Source organism: Pipistrellus hanaki (assembly GCF_964339955.1).
Source record: "Pipistrellus hanaki genome assembly, chromosome: 8".
NCBI lineage: Eukaryota > Metazoa > Chordata > Mammalia > Chiroptera > Vespertilionidae > Pipistrellus > Pipistrellus hanaki.
In genome coordinates, this window is record NC_140510.1 from 1,355,036 (window position 1) to 1,376,665 (window position 21,630).

The window sequence follows — 21,630 nt, forward strand, 5'->3', positions numbered from 1 at the left end:
TTACACTTCACTGAAATGTAGTACTACACTCTATAACACAGTTGAGAGACAATGTTCAATAGCTGGCTCAGTACTTAACAGTGTGTAGGAAGTTGTTTGATAAAGTGGGCAAAGCTTATACTTGGACCAGAAGGCAGAATATAGGAAACTACATGAAAACATGATTAATTCAGTGAAAATGACTGTAAACAGATGTGAACTTGTTTAGAACAGCTGAAAGAGATTCTCCAAGTCAGTTCTTAGTGTAGAAAAGGTAGCTAAGATCCGGGAAATCCTTAATTCGAGTTAAGATTACATGAAACACTGTATGAATCCTATATTCTTTACTTAAAGGAGACTAGAGTGGTAAATGTGTGTTATACAAGGCAGAATACCATTGAAATAGAGAAAGAAACACGTTCGGCAGCTTTGGAAAGCCTTACACTTCACTGAAATGTAGTACTACACTTTATATAACACAGTTGAGAGACAATGTTCCCTAGCTCCCTCAGTTCATAACAGTGTGTAGGAAGTTGTTTGATAAAGTGGGCAAAGCTTATACTTGGACCAGAAGGCAGAATATAGGAAACTACTTGAAAACATGATTAATTCAGTGAAAATGACTGTAAACAGATGTGAACTTGTTTAGAACAGCTGAAAGAGATTCTCCAAGTCAGTTCTTAGTGTAGAAAAGGTAGCTAAGATCCGGGAAATCCTTAATTCGAGTTAAGATTACATGAAACACTGTATGAATACTATATTCATTACTTAAAGGAGACTAGAGTGGTAAATGTGTGTTATACAAGGCAGAATACCATTGAAATAGAGAAAGAAACACGTTCGACAGCTTTGGAAAGCCTTACACTTCACTGAAATTTAGTACTACACTTTATATAACACAGTTGAGAGACAATGTTCCCTAGCTCCCTCAGTTCATAACAGTGTGTAGGAAGTTGTTTGATAAAGTGGGCAAAGCTTATACTTGGACCAGAAGGCAGAATATAGGAAACTACATGAAAACATGATTAATTCAGTGAAAATGACTGTAAAGAGATGTGAACTTGTTTAGAACAGCTGAAAGAGATTCTCCAAGTCAGTTCTTAGTGTAGAAAAGGTAGCTAACATCCGGGAAATCCTTAATTCGAGTTAACATTACATGAAACACTGTATGAATCCTATATTCTTTACTTAAAGGAGACTAGAGTGGTAAATGTGTGTTAAACAAGGCAGAATACCATTGAAATAGAGAAAGAAACACGTTCGGCAGCTTTGGAAAGCCTTACACTTCACTGAAATGTAGTACTACACTTTATATAACACAGTTGAGAGACAATGTTCCCTAGCTCCCTCAGTTCATAACAGTGTGTAGGAAGTTGTTTGATAAAGTGGGCAAAGCTTATACTTGGGCCAGAAGGCAGAATATAGGAAACTACATGAAAACATGAATAATTCAGTGAAAATGACTGTAAGCAGATGAGAACTGGTTTAGAACAGCTGAAAGAGAATCTCCAAGTCAGTTCTAAGTGTAGAAAAGGTAGGTAAGATAAGGGAAATACTTAATTCCAGTTAAGATCACATGAAACACTGTATGAATCCTATATTCTTTACTTAAAGGAGAGTACAGTGGTAAATGTGTGTTATACAAGGCAGAATACCATTGAAATAGAGAAAGAAACACGTTCGGCAGCTTTGGAAAGCCTTACACTTCACTGAAATGTAGTACTACACTTTATATAACACAGTTGAGAGACAATGTTCCCTAGCTCCCTCAGTTCATAACAGTGTGTAGGAAGTTGTTTGATAAAGTGGGCAAAGCTTATACTTGGACCAGAAGGCAGAATATAGGAAACTACATGAAAACATGATTAATTCAGTGAAAATGACTGTAAAGAGATGTGAACTTGTTTAGAACAGCTGAAAGAGATTCTCCAAGTCAGTTCTTAGTGTAGAAAAGGTAGCTAACATCCGGGAAATCCTTAATTCAAGTTAACATTACATGAAACACTGTATGAATCCTATATTCTTTACTTAAAGGAGACTAGAGTGGTAAATGTGTGTTAAACAAGGCAGAATACCATTGAAATAGAGAAAGAAACACGTTCGGCAGCTTTGGAAAGCCTTACACTTCACTGAAATGTAGTACTACACTTTATATAACACAGTTGAGAGACAATGTTCCCTAGCTCCCTCAGTTCATAACAGTGTGTAGGAAGTTGTTTGATAAAGTGGGCAAAGCTTATACTCGGGCCAGAAGGCAGAATATAGGAAACTACATGAAAACATGAATAATTCAGTGAAAATGACTGTAAACAGATGAGAACTTGTTTAGAACAGCTGAAAGAGAATCTCCAAGTCAGTTCTTAGTGTACAAAAGGTACCTAAGATAAGGAAAATCCTTAATTCCAGTTAAGATCACATGAAACACTGTATGAATCCTATATTCTTTACTTAAAGGAGACTAGATTGGTAAATGTGTGTTATACAAGGCAGAATACCATTGAAATAGAGAAAGAAACACGTTCGGCAGCTTTGGAAAGCCTTACACTTCACTGAAATGTAGTACTACACTTTATATAACACAGTTGAGAGACAATGTTCCCTAGCTCCCTCAGTTCATAACAGTGTGTAGGAAGTTGTTTGATAAAGTGGGCAAAGCTTATACTTGGGCCAGAAGGCAGAATATAGGAAACTACATGAAAACATGAATAATTCAGTGAAAATGACTGTAAACAGATGAGAACTGGTTTAGAACAGCTGAAAGAGAATCTCCAAGTCAGTTCTTAGTGTAGAAAACGTAGGTAAGATAAGGGAAATACTTAATTCCAGTTAAGATCACATGAAACACTGTATGAATCCTATATTCTTTACTTAAAGGAGACTAGAGTGGTAAATGTGTGTTCTACAAGGCAGAATACCATTGAAATAGAGAAAGAAACACGTTCGGCAGCTTTGGATAGCCTTACACTTCACTGAAATGTAGTACTACACTCTATAACACAGTTGAGAGACAATGTTCAATAGCTGCCTCAGTACTTAACAGTGTGTAGGAAGTTGTTTGATAAAGTGGGCAAAGCTTATACTTGGACCAGAAGGCAGAATATAGGAAACTACATGAAAACATGATTAATTCAGTGAAAATGACTGTAAAGAGATGTGAACTTGTTTAGAACAGCTGAAAGAGATTCTCCAAGTCAGTTCTTAGTGTAGAAAAGATAGCTAAGATCCGGGAAATCCTTAATTCGAGTTAAGATTACATGAAACACTGTATGAATCCTATATTCTTTACTTAAAGGAGACTAGAGTGGTAAATGTGTGTTATACAAGGCAGAATACCATTGAAATAGAGAAAGAAACACGTTCGACAGCTTTGGAAAGCCTTACACTTCACTGAAATTTAGTACTACACTTTATATAACACAGTTGAGAGACAATGTTCCCTAGCTCCCTCAGTTCATAACAGTGTGTAGGAAGTTGTTTGATAAAGTGGGCAAAGCTTATACTTGGACCAGAAGGCAGAATATAGGAAACTACATGAAAACATGATTAATTCAGTGAAAATGACTGTAAAGAGATGTGAACTTGTTTAGAACAGCTGAAAGAGATTCTCCAAGTCAGTTCTTAGTGTACAAAAGGTACCTAAGATAAGGAAAATCCTTAATTCCAGTTAAGATCACATGAAACACTGTATGAATCCTGTATTCTTTACTTAAAGGAGACTAGAGTGGTAAATGTGTGTTATACAAGGCAGAATACCATTGAAATAGAGAAAGAAACACGTTCGGCAGCTTTGGAAAGCCTTACACTTCACTGAAATGTAGTACTACACTTTATATAACACAGTTGAGAGACAATGTTCCCTAGCTCCCTCAGTTCATAACAGTGTGTAGGAAGTTGTTTGATAAAGTGGGCAAAGCTTATACTTGGGCCAGAAGGCAGAATATAGGAAACTACATGAAAACATGAATAATTCAGTGAAAATGACTGTAAGCAGATGAGAACTGGTTTAGAACAGCTGAAAGAGAATCTCCAAGTCAGTTCTTAGTGTAGAAAAGGTAGGTAAGATAAGGGAAATACTTAATTCCAGTTAAGATCACATGAAACACTGTATGAATCCTATATTCTTTACTTAAAGGAGAGTACAGTGGTAAATGTGTGTTATACAAGGCAGAATACCATTGAAATAGAGAAAGAAACACGTTCGGCAGCTTTGGAAAGCCTTACACTTCACTGAAATGTAGTACCACACTTTATATAACACAGTTGAGAGACAATGTTCCCTAGCTCCCTCAGTTCATAACAGTGTGTAGGAAGTTGTTTGATAAAGTGGGCAAAGCTTATACTTGGACCAGAAGGCAGAATATAGGAAACTACATGAAAACATGATTAATTCAGTGAAAATGACTGTAAAGAGATGTGAACTTGTTTAGAACAGCTGAAAGAGATTCTCCAAGTCAGTTCTTAGTGTAGAAAAGGTAGCTAAGATCCGGGAAATCCTTAATTCGAGTTAAGATTACATGAAACACTGTATGAATACTATATTCATTACTTAAAGGAGACTAGAGTGGTAAATGTGTGTTATACAAGGCAGAATACCATTGAAATAGAGAAAGAAACACGTTCGACAGCTTTGGAAAGCCTTACACTTCACTGAAATTTAGTACTACACTTTATATAACACAGTTGAGAGACAATGTTCCCTAGCTCCCTCAGTTCATAACAGTGTGTAGGAAGTTGTTTGATAAAGTGGGCAAAGCTTATACTTGGACCAGAAGGCAGAATATAGGAAACTACATGAAAACATGATTAATTCAGTGAAAATGACTGTAAAGAGATGTGAACTTGTTTAGAACAGCTGAAAGAGATTCTCCAAGTCAGTTCTTAGTGTAGAAAAGGTAGCTAACATCCGGGAAATCCTTAATTCGAGTTAACATTACATGAAACACTGTATGAATCCTATATTCTTTACTTAAAGGAGACTAGAGTGGTAAATGTGTGTTAAACAAGGCAGAATACCATTGAAATAGAGAAAGAAACACGTTCGGCAGCTTTGGAAAGCCTTACACTTCACTGAAATGTAGTACTACACTTTATATAACACAGTTGAGAGACAATGTTCCCTAGCTCCCTCAGTTCATAACAGTGTGTAGGAAGTTGTTTGATAAAGTGGGCAAAGCTTATACTTGGGCCAGAAGGCAGAATATAGGAAACTACATGAAAACATGAATAATTCAGTGAAAATGACTGTAAGCAGATGAGAACTGGTTTAGAACAGCTGAAAGAGAATCTCCAAGTCAGTTCTTAGTGTAGAAAAGGTAGGTAAGATAAGGGAAATACTTAATTCCAGTTAAGATCACATGAAACACTGTATGAATCCTATATTCTTTACTTAAAGGAGAGTACAGTGGTAAATGTGTGTTATACAAGGCAGAATACCATTGAAATAGAGAAAGAAACACGTTCGGCAGCTTTGGAAAGCCTTACACTTCACTGAAATGTAGTACTACACTTTATATAACACAGTTGAGAGACAATGTTCCCTAGCTCCCTCAGTTCATAACAGTGTGTAGGAAGTTGTTTGATAAAGTGGGCAAAGCTTATACTTGGACCAGAAGGCAGAATATAGGAAACTACATGAAAACATGATTAATTCAGTGAAAATGACTGTAAAGAGATGTGAACTTGTTTAGAACAGCTGAAAGAGATTCTCCAAGTCAGTTCTTAGTGTAGAAAAGGTAGCTAACATCCGGGAAATCCTTAATTCGATTTAACATTACATGAAACACTGTATGAATCCTATATTCTTTACTTAAAGGAGACTAGAGTGGTAAATGTGTGTTAAACAAGGCAGAATACCATTGAAATAGAGAAAGAAACACGTTCGGCAGCTTTGGAAAGCCTTACACTTCACTGAAATGTAGTACTACACTTTATATAACACAGTTGAGAGACAATGTTCCCTAGCTCCCTCAGTTCATAACAGTGTGTAGGAAGTTGTTTGATAAAGTGGGCAAAGCTTATACTTGGGCCAGAAGGCAGAATATAGGAAACTACATGAAAACATGAATAATTCAGTGAAAATGACTGTAAACAGATGAGAACTGGTTTAGAACAGCTGAAAGAGAATCTCCAAGTCAGTTCTTAGTGTAGAAAACGTAGGTAAGATAAGGGAAATACTTAATTCCAGTTAAGATCACATGAAACACTGTATGAATCCTATATTCTTTACTTAAAGGAGACTAGAGTGGTAAATGTGTGTTCTACAAGGCAGAATACCATTGAAATAGAGAAAGAAACACGTTCGGCAGCTTTGGATAGCCTTACACTTCACTGAAATGTAGTACTACACTCTATAACACAGTTGAGAGACAATGTTCAATAGCTGCCTCAGTACTTAACAGTGTGTAGGAAGTTGTTTGATAAAGTGGGCAAAGCTTATACTTGGACCAGAAGGCAGAATATAGGAAACTACATGAAAACATGATTAATTCAGTGAAAATGACTGTAAACAGATGTGAACTTGTTTAGAACAGCTGAAAGAGATTCTCCAAGTCAGTTCTTAGTGTAGAAAAGGTAGCTAAGATCCGGGAAATCCTTAATTCGAGTTAAGATTACATGAAACACTGTATGAATCCTATATTCTTTACTTAAAGGAGACTAGAGTGGTAAATGTGTGTTATACAAGGCAGAATACCATTGAAATAGAGAAAGAAACACGTTCGACAGCTTTGGAAAGCCTTACACTTCACTGAAATGTAGTACTACACTCTATAACACAGTTGAGAGACAATGTTCAATAGCTGCCTCAGTACTTAACAGTGTGTAGGAAGTTGTTTGATAAAGTGGGCAAAGCTTATACTTGGGCCAGAAGGTAGAATATAGGAAACTACATGAAAACATGAATAATTCAGTGAAAATGACTGTAAGCAGATGAGAACTGGTTTAGAACAGCTGAAAGAGAATCTCCAAGTCAGTTCTTAGTGTAGAAAAGGTAGGTAAGATAAGGGAAATACTTAATTCCAGTTAAGATCACATGAAACACTGTATGAATCCTATATTCTTTACTTAAAGGAGAGTACAGTGGTAAATGTGTGTTATACAAGGCAGAATACCATTGAAATAGAGAAAGAAACACGTTCGGCAGCTTTGGAAAGCCTTACACTTCACTGAAATGTAGTACTACACTTTATATAACACAGTTGAGAGACAATGTTCCCTAGCTCCCTCAGTTCATAACAGTGTGTAGGAAGTTGTTTGATAAAGTGGGCAAAGCTTATACTTGGACCAGAAGGCAGAATATAGGAAACTACATGAAAACATGATTAATTCAGTGAAAATGACTGTAAAGAGATGTGAACTTGTTTAGAACAGCTGAAAGAGATTCTCCAAGTCAGTTCTTAGTGTAGAAAAGGTAGCTAACATCCGGGAAATCCTTTATTCGAGTTAACATTACATGAAACACTGTATGAATCCTATATTCTTTACTTAAAGGAGACTAGAGTGGTAAATGTGTGTTAAACAAGGCAGAATACCATTGAAATAGAGAAAGAAACACGTTCGGCAGCTTTGGAAAGCCTTACACTTCACTGAAATGTAGTACTACACTTTATATAACACAGTTGAGAGACAATGTTCCCTAGCTCCCTCAGTTCATAACAGTGTGTAGGAAGTTGTTTGATAAAGTGGGCAAAGCTTATACTTGGGCCAGAAGGCAGAATATAGGAAACTACATGAAAACATGAATAATTCAGTGAAAATGACTGTAAACGGATGAGAACTTGTTTAGAACAGCTGAAAGAGAATCTCCAAGTCAGTTCTTAGTGTACAAAAGGTACCTAAGATAAGGAAAATCCTTAATTCCAGTTAAGATCACATGAAACACTGTATGAATCTTATATTCTTTACTTAAAGGAGACTAGATTGGTAAATGTGTGTTATACAAGGCAGAATACCATTGAAATAGAGAAAGAAACACGTTCGGCAGCTTTGGAAAGCCTTACACTTCACTGAAATGTAGTACTACACTTTATATAACACAGTTGAGAGACAATGTTCCCTAGCTCCCTCAGTTCATAACAGTGTGTAGGAAGTTGTTTGATAAAGTGGGCAAAGCTTATACTTGGGCCAGAAGGCAGAATATAGGAAACTACATGAAAACATGAATAATTCAGTGAAAATGACTGTAAGCAGATGAGAACTGGTTTAGAACAGCTGAAAGAGAATCTCCAAGTCAGTTCTTAGTGTAGAAAAGGTAGGTAAGATAAGGGAAATACTTAATTCCAGTTAAGATCACATGAAACACTGTATGAATCCTATATTCTTTACTTAAAGGAGAGTACAGTGGTAAATGTGTGTTATACAAGGCAGAATACCATTGAAATAGAGAAAGAAACACGTTCGGCAGCTTTGGAAAGCCTTACACTTCACTGAAATGTAGTACTACACTTTATATAACACAGTTGAGAGACAATGTTCCCTAGCTCCCTCAGTTCATAACAGTGTGTAGGAAGTTGTTTGATAAAGTGGGCAAAGCTTATACTTGGACCAGAAGGCAGAATATAGGAAACTACATGAAAACATGATTAATTCAGTGAAAATGACTGTAAAGAGATGTGAACTTGTTTAGAACAGCTGAAAGAGATTCTCCAAGTCAGTTCTTAGTGTAGAAAAGGTAGCTAAGATCCGGGAAATCCTTAATTCGAGTTAAGATTACATGAAACACTGTATGAATACTATATTCATTACTTAAAGGAGACTAGAGTGGTAAATGTGTGTTATACAAGGCAGAATACCATTGAAATAGAGAAAGAAACACGTTCGACAGCTTTGGAAAGCCTTACACTTCACTGAAATTTAGTACTACACTTTATATAACACAGTTGAGAGACAATGTTCCCTAGCTCCCTCAGTTCATAACAGTGTGTAGGAAGTTGTTTGATAAAGTGGGCAAAGCTTATACTTGGACCAGAAGGCAGAATATAGGAAACTACATGAAAACATGATTAATTCAGTGAAAATGACTGTAAAGAGATGTGAACTTGTTTAGAACAGCTGAAAGAGATTCTCCAAGTCAGTTCTTAGTGTAGAAAAGGTAGCTAACATCCGGGAAATCCTTAATTCGAGTTAACATTACATGAAACACTGTATGAATCCTATATTCTTTACTTAAAGGAGACTAGAGTGGTAAATGTGTGTTAAACAAGGCAGAATACCATTGAAATAGAGAAAGAAACACGTTCGGCAGCTTTGGAAAGCCTTACACTTCACTGAAATGTAGTACTACACTTTATATAACACAGTTGAGAGACAATGTTCCCTAGCTCCCTCAGTTCATAACAGTGTGTAGGAAGTTGTTTGATAAAGTGGGCAAAGCTTATACTTGGGCCAGAAGGCAGAATATAGGAAACTACATGAAAACATGAATAATTCAGTGAAAATGACTGTAAACAGATGAGAACTGGTTTAGAACAGCTGAAAGAGAATCTCCAAGTCAGTTCTTAGTGTAGAAAACGTAGGTAAGATAAGGGAAATACTTAATTCCAGTTAAGATCACATGAAACACTGTATGAATCCTATATTCTTTACTTAAAGGAGACTAGAGTGGTAAATGTGTGTTCTACAAGGCAGAATACCATTGAAATAGAGAAAGAAACACGTTCGGCAGCTTTGGATAGCCTTACACTTCACTGAAATGTAGTACTACACTCTATAACACAGTTGAGAGACAATGTTCAATAGCTGCCTCAGTACTTAACAGTGTGTAGGAAGTTGTTTGATAAAATGGGCAAAGCTTATACTTGGGCCAGAAGGCAGAATATAGGAAACTACATGAAAACATGAATAATTCAGTGAAAATGACTGTAAGCAGATGAGAACTGGTTTAGAACAGCTGAAAGAGAATCTCCAAGTCAGTTCTTAGTGTAGAAAAGGTAGGTAAGATAAGGGAAATACTTAATTCCAGTTAAGATCACATGAAACACTGTATGAATCCTATATTCTTTACTTAAAGGAGAGTACAGTGGTAAATGTGTGTTATACAAGGCAGAATACCATTGAAATAGAGAAAGAAACACGTTCGGCAGCTTTGGAAAGCCTTACACTTCACTGAAATGTAGTACTACACTTTATATAACACAGTTGAGAGACAATGTTCCCTAGCTCCCTCAGTTCATAACAGTGTGTAGGAAGTTGTTTGATAAAGTGGGCAAAGCTTATACTTGGGCCAGAAGGCAGAATATAGGAAACTACATGAAAACATGAATAATTCAGTGAAAATGACTGTAAACAGATGAGAACTTGTTTAGAACAGCTGAAAGAGAATCTCCAAGTCAGTTCTTAGTGTACAAAAGGTACCTAAGATAAGGAAAATCCTTAATTCCAGTTAAGATCACATGAAACACTGTATGAATCCTATATTCTTTACTTAAAGGAGACTAGATTGGTAAATGTGTGTTATACAAGGCAGAATACCATTGAAATAGAGAAAGAAACACGTTCGGCAGCTTTGGAAAGCCTTACACTTCACTGAAATGTAGTACTACACTTTATATAACACAGTTGAGAGACAATGTTCCCTAGCTCCCTCAGTTCATAACAGTGTGTAGGAAGTTGTTTGATAAAGTGGGCAAAGCTTATACTTGGGCCAGAAGGCAGAATATAGGAAACTACATGAAAACATGAATAATTCAGTGAAAATGACTGTAAACAGATGAGAACTGGTTTAGAACAGCTGAAAGAGAATCTCCAAGTCAGTTCTTAGTGTAGAAAACGTAGGTAAGATAAGGGAAATACTTAATTCCAGTTAAGATCACATGAAACACTGTATGAATCCTATATTCTTTACTTAAAGGAGACTAGAGTGGTAAATGTGTGTTCTACAAGGCAGAATACCATTGAAATAGAGAAAGAAACACGTTCGGCAGCTTTGGATAGCCTTACACTTCACTGAAATGTAGTACTACACTCTATAACACAGTTGAGAGACAATGTTCAATAGCTGCCTCAGTACTTAACAGTGTGTAGGAAGTTGTTTGATAAAGTGGGCAAAGCTTATACTTGGACCAGAAGGCAGAATATAGGAAACTACATGAAAACATGATTAATTCAGTGAAAATGACTGTAAACAGATGTGAACTTGTTTAGAACAGCTGAAAGAGATTCTCCAAGTCAGTTCTTAGTGTAGAAAAGGTAGCTAAGATCCGGGAAATCCTTAATTCGAGTTAAGATTACATGAAACACTGTATGAATCCTATATTCTTTACTTAAAGGAGACTAGAGTGGTAAATGTGTGTTATACAAGGCAGAATACCATTGAAATAGAGAAAGAAACACGTTCGGCAGCTTTGGAAAGCCTTACACTTCACTGAAATGTAGTACTACACTTTATATAACACAGTTGAGAGACAATGTTCCCTAGCTCCCTCAGTTCATAACAGTGTGTAGGAAGTTGTTTGATAAAGTGGGCAAAGCTTATACTTGGACCAGAAGGCAGAATATAGGAAACTACTTGAAAACATGATTAATTCAGTGAAAATGACTGTAAAGAGATGTGAACTTGTTTAGAACAGCTGAAAGAGATTCTCCAAGTCAGTTCTTAGTGTAGAAAAGGTAGCTAAGATCCGGGAAATCCTTAATTCGAGTTAAGATTACATGAAACACTGTATGAATACTATATTCATTACTTAAAGGAGACTAGAGTGGTAAATGTGTGTTATACAAGGCAGAATACCATTGAAATAGAGAAAGAAACACGTTCGGCAGCTTTGGAAAGCCTTACACTTCACTGAAATGTAGTACTACACTCTATAACACAGTTGAGAGACAATGTTCAATAGCTGCCTCAGTACTTAACAGTGTGTAGGAAGTTGTTTGATAAAGTGGGCAAAGCTTATACTTGGGCCAGAAGGCAGAATATAGGAAACTACATGAAAACATGAATAATTCAGTGAAAATGACTGTAAACAGATGAGAACTGGTTTAGAACAGCTGAAAGAGAATCTCCAAGTCAGTTCTTAGTGTAGAAAAGGTAGGTAAGATAAGGGAAATACTTAATTCCAGTTAAGATCACATGAAACACTGTATGAATCCTATATTCTTTACTTAAAGGAGAGTACAGTGGTAAATGTGTGTTATACAAGGCAGAATACCATTGAAATAGAGAAAGAAACACGTTCGGCAGCGTTGGAAAGCCTTACACTTCACTGAAATGTAGTACTACACTCTATAACACAGTTGAGAGACAATGTTCCCTAGCTCCCTCAGTTCATAACAGTGTGTAGGAAGTTGTTTGATAAAGTGGGCAAAGCTTATACTTGGACCAGAAGGCAGAATATAGGAAACGACATGAAAACATGATTAATTCAGTGAAAATGACTGTAAACAGATGTGAACTTGGTTAGAACAGCTGAAAGAGATTCTCCAAGTCAGTTCTTAGTGTAGAAAAGGTAGCTAAGATCCGGGAAATCCTTAATTCGAGTTAACATTACATGAAACACTGTATGAATCCTATATTCTTTACTTAAAGGAGACTAGAGTGGTAAATGTGTGTTATACAAGGCAGAATACCATTGAAATAGAGAAAGAAACACGTTCGGCAGCTTTGGAAAGCCTTACACTTCACTGAAATGTAGTACTACACTTTATATAACACAGTTGAGAGACAATGTTCAATAGCTGCCTCAGTACTTAACAGTGTGTAGGAAGTTGTTTGATAAAGTGGGCAAAGCTTATACTTGGACCAGAAGGCAGAATATAGGAAACTACATGAAAACATGATTAATTCAGTGAAAATGACTGTAAAGAGATGTGAACTTGTTTAGAACAGCTGAAAGAGATTCTCCAAGTCAGTTCTTAGTGTAGAAAAGGTAGCTAACATCCGGGAAATCCTTAATTCGAGTTAACATTACATGAAACACTGTATGAATCCTATATTCTTTACTTAAAGGAGACTAGAGTGGTAAATGTGTGTTAAACAAGGCAGAATACCATTGAAATAGAGAAAGAAACACGTTCGGCAGCTTTGGAAAGCCTTACACTTCACTGAAATGTAGTACTACACTTTATATAACACAGTTGAGAGACAATGTTCCCTAGCTCCCTCAGTTCATAACAGTGTGTAGGAAGTTGTTTGATAAAGTGGGCAAAGCTTATACTTGGGACAGAAGGCAGAATATAGGAAACTACATGAAAACATGAATAATTCAGTGAAAATGACTGTAAACAGATGAGAACTTGTTTAGAACAGCTGAAAGAGAATCTCCAAGTCAGTTCTTAGTGTACAAAAGGTACCTAAGATAAGGAAAATCCTTAATTCCAGTTAAGATCACATGAAACACTGTATGAATCCTATATTCTTTACTTAAAGGAGACTAGATTGGTAAATGTGTGTTATACAAGGCAGAATACCATTGAAATAGAGAAAGAAACACGTTCGGCAGCTTTGGAAAGCCTTACACTTCACTGAAATGTAGTACTACACTTTATATAACACAGTTGAGAGACAATGTTCCCCAGCTCCCTCAGTTCATAACAGTGTGTAGGAAGTTGTTTGATAAAGTGGGCAAAGCTTATACTTGGGCCAGAAGGCAGAATATAGGAAACTACATGAAAACATGAATAATTCAGTGAAAATGACTGTAAACAGATGAGAACTGGTTTAGAACAGCTGAAAGAGAATCTCCAAGTCAGTTCTTAGTGTAGAAAAGGTAGGTAAGATAAGGGAAATACTTAATTCCAGTTAAGATCACATGAAACACTGTATGAATCCTATATTCTTTACTTAAAGGAGAGTACAGTGGTAAATGTGTGTTATACAAGGCAGAATACCATTGAAATAGAGAAAGAAACACGTTCGGCAGCTTTGGAAAGCCTTACACTTCACTGAAATGTAGTACTACACTTTATATAACACAGTTGAGAGACAATGTTCCCTAGCTCCCTCAGTTCATAACAGTGTGTAGGAAGTTGTTTGATAAAGTGGGCAAAGCTTATACTTGGGCCAGAAGGCAGAATATAGGAAACTACATGAAAACATGAATAATTCAGTGAAAATGACTGTAAACAGATGAGAACTGGTTTAGAACAGCTGAAAGAGAATCTCCAAGTCAGTTCTTAGTGTAGAAAAGGTAGGTAAGATAAGGGAAATACTTAATTCCAGTTAAGATCACATGAAACACTGTATGAATCCTATATTCTTTACTTAAAGGAGAGTACAGTGGTAAATGTGTGTTATACAAGGCAGAATACCATTGAAATAGAGAAAGAAACACGTTCGGCAGCTTTGGAAAGCCTTACACTTCACTGAAATGTAGTACTACACTCTATAACACAGTTGAGAGACAATGTTCAATAGCTGCCTCAGTACTTAACAGTGTGTAGGAAGTTGTTTGATAAAGTGGGCAAAGCTTATACTTGGGCCAGAAGGCAGAATATAGGAAACTACATGAAAACATGATTAATTCAGTGAAAATGACTGTAAACAGATGTGAACTTGTTTAGAACAGCTGAAAGAGATTCTCCAAGTCAGTTCTTAGTGTAGAAAAGGTAGCTAACATCCGGGAAATCCTTAATTCGAGTTAACATTACATGAAACACTGTATGAATCCTATATTCTTTACTTAAAGGAGACTAGAGTGGTAAATGTGTGTTATACAAGGCAGAATACCATTGAAATAGAGAAAGAAACACGTTCGGCAGCTTTGGAAAGCCTTACACTTCACTGAAATGTAGTACTACACTCTATAACACAGTTGAGAGACAATGTTCAATAGCTGCCTCAGTACTTAACAGTGTGTAGGAAGTTGTTTGATAAAGTGGGCAAAGCTTATACTTGGGCCAGAAGGCAGAATATAGGAAACTACATGAAAACATGAATAATTCAGTGAAAATGACTGTAAACAGATGAGAACTGGTTTAGAACAGCTGAAAGAGAATCTCCAAGTCAGTTCTTAGTGTAGAAAAGGTAGGTAAGTTAAGGGAAATACTTAATTCCAGTTAAGATCACATGAAACACTGTATGAATCCTATATTCTTTACTTAAAGGAGAGTACAGTGGTAAATGTGTGTTATACAAGGCAGAATACCATTGAAATAGAGAAAGAAACACGTTCGGCAGCGTTGGAAAGCCTTACACTTCACTGAAATGTAGTACTACACTCTATAACACAGTTGAGAGACAATGTTCCCTAGCTCCCTCAGTTCATAACAGTGTGTAGGAAGTTGTTTGATAAAGTGGGCAAAGCTTATACTTGGACCAGAAGGCAGAATATAGGAAACGACATGAAAACATGATTAATTCAGTGAAAATGACTGTAAACAGATGTGAACTTGGTTAGAACAGCTGAAAGAGATTCTCCAAGTCAGTTCTTAGTGTAGAAAAGGTAGCTAAGATCCGGGAAATCCTTAATTCGAGTTAACATTACATGAAACACTGTATGAATCCTATATTCTTTACTTAAAGGAGACTAGAGTGGTAAATGTGTGTTATACAAGGCAGAATACCATTGAAATAGAGAAAGAAACACGTTCGGCAGCTTTGGAAAGCCTTACACTTCACTGAAATGTAGTACTACACTTTATATAACACAGTTGAGAGACAATGTTCAATAGCTGCCTCAGTACTTAACAGTGTGTAGGAAGTTGTTTGATAAAGTGGGCAAAGCTTATACTTGGACCAGAAGGCAGAATATAGGAAACTACATGAAAACATGATTAATTCAGTGAAAATGACTGTAAAGAGATGTGAACTTGTTTAGAACAGCTGAAAGAGATTCTCCAAGTCAGTTCTTAGTGTAGAAAAGGTAGCTAACATCCGGGAAATCCTTAATTCGAGTTAACATTACATGAAACACTGTATGAATCCTATATTCTTTACTTAAAGGAGACTAGAGTGGTAAATGTGTGTTAAACAAGGCAGAATACCATTGAAATAGAGAAAGAAACACGTTCGGCAGCTTTGGAAAGCCTTACACTTCACTGAAATGTAGTACTACACTTTATATAACACAGTTGAGAGACAATGTTCCCTAGCTCCCTCAGTTCATAACAGTGTGTAGGAAGTTGTTTGATAAAGTGGGCAAAGCTTATACTTGGGACAGAAGGCAGAATATAGGAAACTACATGAAAACATGAATAATTCAGTGAAAATGACTGTAAACAGATGAGAACTTGTTTAGAACAGCTGAAAGAGAATCTCCAAGTCAGTTCTTAGTGTACAAAAGGTACCTAAGATAAGGAAAATCCTTAATTCCAGTTAAGATCACATGAAACACTGTATGAATCCTATATTCTTTACTTAAAGGAGACTAGATTGGTAAATGTGTGTTATACAAGGCAGAATACCATTGAAATAGAGAAAGAAACACGTTCGGCAGCTTTGGAAAGCCTTACACTTCACTGAAATGTAGTACTACACTCTATAACACAGTTGAGAGACAATGTTCAATAGCTGCCTCAGTACTTAACAGTGTGTAGGAAGTTGTTTGATAAAGTGGGCAAAGCTTATACTTGGGCCAGAAGGCAGAATATAGGAAACTACATGAAAACATGATTAATTCAGTGAAAATGACTGTAAACAGATGTGAACTTGTTTAGAACAGCTGAAAGAGATTCTCCAAGTCAGTTCTTAGTGTAGAAAAGGTAGCTAACATCCGGGAAATCCTTAATTCGAGTTAACATTACATGAAACACTGTATGAATCCTATATTCTTTACTTAAAGGAGACTAGAGTGGTAAATGTGTGTTATACAAGGCAGAATACCATTGAAATAGAGAAAGAAACACGTTCGGCAGCTTTGGAAAGCCTTACACTTCACTGAAATGTAGTACTACACTCTATAACACAGTTGAGAGACAATGTTCAATAGCTGCCTCAGTACTTAACAGTGTGTAGGAAGTTGTTTGATAAAGTGAGCAAAGCTTATACTTGGACCAGAAGGCAGAATATAGGAAACTACATGAAAACATGATTAATTCAGTGAAAATGACTGTAAACAGATGTGAACTTGTTTAGAACAGCTGAAAGAGATTCTCCAAGTCAGTTCTTAGTGTAGACAAGGTAGCTAACATCCGGGAAATCCTTAATTCGAGTTAACATTACATGAAACACTGTATGAATCCTATATTCTTTACTTAAAGGAGACTAGAGTGGTAAATGTGTGTTATACAAGGCAGAATACCATTGAAATAGAGAAAGAAACACGTTCGGCAGCTTTGGAAAGCCTTACACTTCACTGAAATGTAGTACTACACTTTATATAACACAGTTGAGAGACAATGTTCCCTAGCTCCCTCAGTTCATAACAGTGTGTAGGAAGTTGTTTGATAAAGTGGGCAAAGCTTATACTTGGACCAGAAGGCAGAATATAGGAAACGACATGAAAACATGATTAATTCAGTGAAAATGACTGTAAACAGATGTGAACTTGGTTAGAACAGCTGAAAGAGATTCTCCAAGTCAGTTCTTAGTGTAGAAAAGGTAGCTAAGATCCGGGAAATCCTTAATTCGAGTTAACATTACATGAAACACTGTATGAATCCTATATTCTTTACTTAAAGGAGACTAGAGTGGTAAATGTGTGTTATACAAGGCAGAATACCATTGAAATAGAGAAAGAAACACGTTCGGCAGCTTTGGAAAGCCTTACACTTCACTGAAATGTAGTACTACACTTTATATAACACAGTTGAGAGACAATGTTCAATAGCTGCCTCAGTACTTAACAGTGTGTAGGAAGTTGTTTGATAAAGTGGGCAAAGCTTATACTTGGACCAGAAGGCAGAATATAGGAAACTACATGAAAACATGATTAATTCAGTGAAAATGACTGTAAAGAGATGTGAACTTGTTTAGAACAGCTGAAAGAGATTCTCCAAGTCAGTTCTTAGTGTAGAAAAGGTAGCTAACATCCGGGAAATCCTTAATTCGAGTTAACATTACATGAAACACTGTATGAATCCTATATTCTTTACTTAAAGGAGACTAGAGTGGTAAATGTGTGTTATACAAGGCAGAATACCATTGAAATAGAGAAAGAAACACGTTCTGCAGCTTTGGAAAGCCTTACACTTCACTGAAATTTAGTACTACACTTTATATAACACAGTTGAGAGACAATGTTCCCTAGCTCCCTCAGTTCATAACAGTGTGTAGGAAGTTGTTTGATAAAGTGGGCAAAGCTTATACTTGGACCAGAAGGCAGAATATAGGAAACTACATGAAAACATGATTAATTCAGTGAAAATGACTGTAAAGACATGTGAACTTGTTTAGAACAGCTGAAAGAGATTCTCCAAGTCAGTTCTTAGTGTAGAAAAGGTAGCTAAGATCCGGGAAATCCTTAATTCGAGTTAAGATTACATGAAACACTGTATGAATCCTATATTCTTTACTTAAAGGAGACTAGAGTGGTAAATGTGTGTTAAACAAGGCAGAATACCATTGAAATAGAGAAAGAAACACGTTCGGCAGCTTTGGAAAGCCTTACACTTCACTGAAATGTAGTACTACACTTTATATAACACAGTTGAGAGACAATGTTCCCTAGCTCCCTCAGTTCATAACAGTGTGTAGGAAGTTGTTTGATAAAGTGGGCAAAGCTTATACTTGGGACAGAAGGCAGAATATAGGAAACTACATGAAAACATGAATAATTCAGTGAAAATGACTGTAAACAGATGAGAACTTGTTTAGAACAGCTGAAAGAGAATCTCCAAGTCAGTTCTTAGTGTACAAAAGGTACCTAAGATAAGGAAAATCCTTAATTCCAGTTAAGATCACATGAAACACTGTATGAATCCTATATTCTTTACTTAAAGGAGACTAGATTGGTAAATGTGTGTTATACAAGGCAGAATACCATTGAAATAGAGAAAGAAACACGTTCGGCAGCTTTGGAAAGCCTTACACTTCACTGAAATGTAGTACTACACTTTATATAACACAGTTGAGAGACAATGTTCCCTAGCTCCCTCAGTTCATAACAGTGTGTAGGAAGTTGTTTGATAAAGTGGGCAAAGCTTATACTTGGGCCAGAAGGCAGAATATAGGAAACTACATGAAAACATGAATAATTCAGTGAAAATGACTGTAAACAGATGAGAACTGGTTTAGAACAGCTGAAAGAGAATCTCCAAGTCAGTTCTTAGTGTAGAAAAGGTAGGTACGATAAGGGAAATACTTAATTCCAGTTAAGATCACATGAAACACTGTATGAATCCTATATTCTTTACTTAAAGGAGAGTACAGTGGTAAATGTGTGTTATACAAGGCAGAATACCACTGAAATAGAGAAAGAAACACGTTCGGCAGCTTTGGAAAGCCTTACACTTCACTGAAATGTAGTACTACACTCTATAACACAGTTGAGAGACAATGTTCAATAGCTGCCTCAGTACTTAACAGTGTGTAGGAAGTTGTTTGATAAAGTGGGCAAAGCTTATACTTGGGCCAGAAGGCAGAATATAGGAAACTACATGAAAACATGATTAATTCAGTGAAAATGACTGTAAACAGATGTGAACTTGTTTAGAACAGCTGAAAGAGATTCTCCAAGTCAGTTCTTAGTGTAGACAAGGTAGCTAACATCCGGGAAATCCTTAATTCGAGTTAACATTACATGAAACACTGTATGAATCCTATATTCTTTACTTAAAGGAGACTAGAGTGGTAAATGTGTGTTATACAAGGCAGAATACAATTGAAATAGAGAAAGAAACACGTTCGGCAGCTTTGGAAAGCCTTACACTTCACTGAAATGTAGTACTACACTTTATATAACACAGTTGAGAGACAATGTTCCCTAGCTCCCTCAGTTCATAACAGTGTGTAGGAAGTTGTTTGATAAAGTGGGCAAAGCTTATACTTGGGCCAGAAGGCAGAATATAGGAAACTACATGAAAACATGATTAATTCAGTGAAAATGACTGTAAACAGATGTGAACTTGTTTAGAACAGCTGAAAGAGATTCTCCAAGTCAGTTCTTAGTGTAGAAAAGGTAGCTAACATCCGGGAAATCCTTAATTCGAGTTAACATTACATGAAACACTGTATGAATCCTATATTCTTTACTTAAAGGAGACTAGAGTGGTAAATGTGTGTTATACAAGGCAGAATACCATTGAAATAGAGAAAGAAACACGTTCGGCAGCTTTGGAAAGCCTTACACTTCACTGAAATGTAGTACTACACTCTATAACACAGTTGAGAGACAATGTTCAATAGCTGCCTCAGTACTTAACAGTGTGTAGGAAGTTGTTTGATAAAGTGAGCAAAGCTTATACTTGGACCAGAAGGCAGAATATAGGAAACTACATGAAAACATGATTAATTCAGTGAAAATGACTGTAAACAGATGTGAACTTGTTTAGAACAGCTGAAAGAGATTCTCCAAGTCAGTTCTTAGTGTAGACAAGGTAGCTAACATCCGGGAAATCCTTAATTCGAGTTAACATTACATGAAACACTGTATGAATCCTATATTCTTTACTTAAAGGAGACTAGAGTGGTAAATGTGTGTTATACAAGGCAGAATACCATTGAAATAGAGAAAGAAACACGTTCGGCAGCTTTGGAAAGCCTTACACTTCACTGAAATGTAGTACTACACTTTATATAACACAGTTGAGAGACAATGTTCCCTAGCTCCCTCAGTTCATAACAGTGTGTAGGAAGTTGTTTGATAAAGTGGGCAAAGCTTATACTTGGACCAGAAGGCAGAATATAGGAAACGACATGAAAACATGATTAATTCAGTGAAAATGACTGTAAACAGATGTGAACTTGGTTAGAACAGCTGAAAGAGATTCTCCAAGTCAGTTCTTAGTGTAGAAAAGGTAGCTAAGATCCGGGAAATCCTTAATTCGAGTTAAGATTACATGAAACACTGTATGAATCCTATATTCTTTACTTAAAGGAGACTAGAGTGGTAAATGTGTGTTAAACAAGGCAGAATACCATTGAAATAGAGAAAGAAACACGTTCGGCAGCTTTGGAAAGCCTTACACTTCACTGAAATGTAGTACTACACTTTATATAACACAGTTGAGAGACAATGTTCCCTAGCTCCCTCAGTTCATAACAGTGTGTAGGAAGTTGTTTGATAAAGTGGGCAAAGCTTATACTTGGGACAGAAGGCAGAATATAGGAAACTACATGAAAACATGAATAATTCAGTGAAAATGACTGTAAACAGTTGAGAACTTGTTTAGAACAGCTGAAAGAGAATCTCCAAGTCAGTTCTTAGTGTACAAAAGGTACCTAAGATAAGGAAAATCCTTAATTCCAGTTAAGATCACATGAAACACTGTATGAATCCTATATTCTTTACTTAAAGGAGAGTACAGTGGTAAATGTGTGTTATACAAGGCAGAATACCACTGAAATAGAGAAAGAAACACGTTCGGCAGCTTTGGAAAGCCTTACACTTCACTGAAATGTAGTACTACACTCTATAACACAGTTGAGAGACAATCTTCAATAGCTGCCTCAGTACTTAACAGTGTGTAGGAAGTTGTTTGATAAAGTGGGCAAAGCTTATACTTGGGCCAGAAGGCAGAATATAGGAAACTACATGAAAACATGATTAATTCAGTGAAAATGACTGTAAACAGATGTGAACTTGTTTAGAACAGCTGAAAGAGATTCTCCAAGTCAGTTCT